This window comes from Megascapheus bottae, chromosome 10 (assembly GCF_031878675.1).
Source record: "Megascapheus bottae isolate mThoBot1 chromosome 10, mThoBot2.hap1, whole genome shotgun sequence".
In the NCBI taxonomy this organism is placed as follows: Eukaryota; Metazoa; Chordata; class Mammalia; order Rodentia; family Geomyidae; genus Megascapheus; species Megascapheus bottae.
Genome location: NC_143518.1, coordinates 35115777 through 35119445, shown reverse-complemented (window position 1 = coordinate 35119445; position 3669 = coordinate 35115777).

Sequence of the window (3669 nt, the reverse complement as noted above, 5' to 3'; positions counted from 1 at the left end):
CCGAGTCTTCTTTGGGGGAGGGTCCACTGCCATTTCTTGAGATCTTCGGATCTGCCCTAGGAAACTCACCTACCAAGGATTCTGGGAGGCCACAGCCTTGCCTGCCTACTCCGCTGCCTAGGATCATGAGCTGGTGAGGAGTTGAAGGAGCATAAATTTAAGGGCCCTTGTTTTTGGCTAGAAGCCTCCTTCACCAAACAAGACTCTTGAAAGAACTAGCCTCCTAGAGGGAGAGAAGAGAAGCCTGATTGGGAATTGACTGGGGCATTATGGGTATGAGAAGAGGGTTCCTTCTGAAACCTCACTATCCCCTTTAATGGGAATGGGACTCATACTTGCACAAATTAAGCAACTTCCCTATATCCTTAAAGATAGGAGCTGTGCATTCTAAGTCCAATCGGTTCCCTGCCATCCTCTTTCCAGGCTCCTGATCTGCCTCTGTCACTATTGGTTGGCCCTCACAGGAAAATCTTGTTTGGATGTCATCTATCTCAGTGCTATCCCTCCTTCTAAAGATTCGGCTAGGATCTTTGACCCTAGGACAGACACACAGGCCTTCTCTTTGGGTCTCTTATTTCCTCACTCTGTGAACTGAAGAGGTGTGAAATCCATCCAAAGGGTAAGAGTAAAGGATGGCTCAGACAGCTGCTGGATAGGATACTAAAACAATTAGGTTTAATGCTGGGCTTCTTCTGTCCCATCTTACCCAGTATTTTCATTGCAGAGATGTAATTAAAAGCCCAAATTTCATCCTCAGAAAACCGTGAAAGAAGAGATGGAGCCTTTTCCAGTCTGTGCTTTCTCTGGCTGGCTCACTTTCTCTCTCTCTCTCTCTCTCTCCCTCTCTCTCTCTCTCTCTCTCTCTCTCTCTCTCTCTCTCTCTCTCTCTCTCTCCTTTCTCTCTCCCTCCATCCCTCCTTCCCTCCCCTCTCCCCTTGTCTCTCTCCTGATCCTGATCCTGGGGCTTGAACTCCTTGAGCTTCCGTTGCTCAAGGTTAGCATTCTACCTCTTAAGCCAAAGCTCCACTTTAGCTGTGAGTGTGTGTGTGTGTGTGTGTGTGTGTGTGTGTGTGTGTGTGTGTGTGTGTGTATGTATGTTTTGTCGGTTGTGGGACTTGAACTCTGGGCCTGGGCATTGTCCCTGAACTCTTCAGCTCAAGGCTACCACCCTGCTCCTTAAGCCACAGTGTCACTTCCGGTTTTCTGGTGTTTAATTGGAGATAAGAGTCTCAGGGTCTTCAGTTCCCCAGGCTGACTTTGAACTGCAATCCTCAGATCTCCTCTTCCTGAGTAGCTAGAATTACAGGCGTGAGCCATGGCACCTGGCATTTTTTTTTTCCTTTTTTCTTTTTTGTGTTTGTTGGAGATAAAAGTCCGACAGATTTTCTGGTCCAGGCTGGTTTCCAGACATGGTCCTCAGATCTCAGCCTCCTCGGTTTAGCTAGGATTGTGGATATGAGCCACTAGTGCCCAGCTGCCTGATCTCTTTTAGTCTTAAAGTCTTATCTGTAAACATCCAGATTTAGGCTTCAAGATTTAGGTGGGGTCAGTGTACAGAATTATCTGTAATGCTGATGTTAGAAACCCTGGTCCTATTATTTGGATTCTTCCAAGGTCTGTGACACAAGCTGCATGGGAACGGAATTCACACTAAAGGCACCACAGTCAGATGGTGCCATGGCAGCCCCAACACTGTGTCAAATTACACGCTTGCTGCCCAACACTTGAGGTGTGCTCTGGGCAGGGCTGGGTGTATTCATGTCTTTTCTACCTCCCTTAACCCTTTCTCAGCTCTCTTGCCACTTGTTCTTCATATTCCCAGTTGTGTTTATTGTTAGGACTCTCAAAGGCACAGATGAACGAAGGCCTGCTCTACATTCAGGAACTGGGGTAACTGAAATGGTGATAGCACAATGCATGCAATGCTAAGTCATTCTCTGACCTGTAATAAGGGAAGAGGAGATGAGGATGAGAAAGGAAGTATTTAAGATTTTTTCCCCCATATTTGGACAATCACGATGTAGACAAAGGTTAGAACATACAATCAAAAGGGGAGAAATTGAATCTTAAGGAAAAAAATATTATCAAGGAGGAGTAAAAATCTCCAGTAAGCAAATAATAGCATCTGAGAGATTAATTCCTTCACTGGTTTGTTCCTTCCTTCTTTCCTTCCTTTTTCTCCTTTCTCTTTTCCAATCCTGAGCTCAAATTCCAGGCCTAGGCACTGTCCCTGAGCTTCTTTTAAAGCTAGTACTCTACCACTTGAACTACAGTGACATTTTTTTTTCCTTTTGTGATTAATGGAAGATAAAGAATCGCATAGGCTTTCCTGCCCAAGCTGTCTTCAATTCTTCAATTGAGATTCTCAAATCTCAGCCTCCTGAGCAGCTAGGATTACAGGTATGAGCCACTGGCGCCAGCTTTTGTTTCTTAATCATGGGGTTGGGAGGGTAGGGATCCAAATTTGGAAGCTGGAGGAGGTTAGGGTGTTGAGAGCCTTGCTGTGCTTGGGAAGAGGTGTGTGAAGATGCTTTTGAAGCAGTACTATTCTAGTTAAGTGGCAGGTTACATGGCAAATAATACTAGTTGTGATATAATAATACTTCTGGCTTTCACTCACTCCAAGGGGAACATGGACTTGCCACAGGCTGATTTTTATGGTGGAGTCATCCTTGGTGGATTCCTGACCATTTATTAACAGTGACTAGTTATTTAGAGTGCTCTGAGGCAGAGATGCCCTAAATGTTGGATATTTGGTGATAATTGACCATTTCTGGGTCCTACCCTCAACTCTCTGAAACTCCTGGGGAGGGGAGCTCTGCGTGCTTAGGGGTGGCGCCCCCTCCCACTTTTGCTCTTGGAGGTTTCGGAGAGAAGGCTCCCCTCTCCTCCGCCATCCAAACTCCCTGGTGGTCGTTCCCCCTCTCCTGCCCTCCCCCACCTCCATCTCCGGGCTGGGTTCCCTTTGTAATTAATGCAGACACTCACACCAGAGGGGAGGAAAAAAGTGTTAATGAGGGAGCGTCCCGTCTGACTGGGCCTCGGCTGCTCGCAGCTACAACATCGTGTAATTAAATTATTTTTGGAAGAAGGGGAGGGGGAACGGTGGCGGTGGTATCAGGGAAATCCCAGTATGCACAGCAAGACGGGCCCGTCTCTTGTCACTAATTGAAATCAGGGATGACCCTTCCATCAGCTCGGGGTGGGGGGCGAGTCAATCTTCCCACGTCTCGGATTCCATTGGATTTCGTGCAGCTGGCTTTGCGGCCCTGAAGAAGAACTTAAGGCCAGCCTCGGAGGTCTGGGAGCACCGTCTTCCAAAGGGGCGTCGGCGGAGACAGCTCCAGGAGGGGTTGCAGGCCGGGCCAAGGCCAATAGTTCTGGCAGCCCCCGGCCCACCGAGCGGGGGGGGGGCAGGGTCGCAGCCCCGTACAGATTCCCAGGATCCGAGAGGTCCACCCGGCCATCCCAAGGCGCAGGGGCTGGGGGAGAGGCAAGTCCAGGAAGAGCCCGGCCGCAGACAATGGACGTGGCGGCGGGAGGGGCGGCGGCTGCGGGAACAGCCGGGAGGCGGCCCCGGGAGCGCGCGATCCCCCGCCCCCCGCCCGTCCCCTCCTCCCTCCCCCCGCCCCCCCGCCTGGGCCGCCGGCTCGCGATCTGATTCCTCCT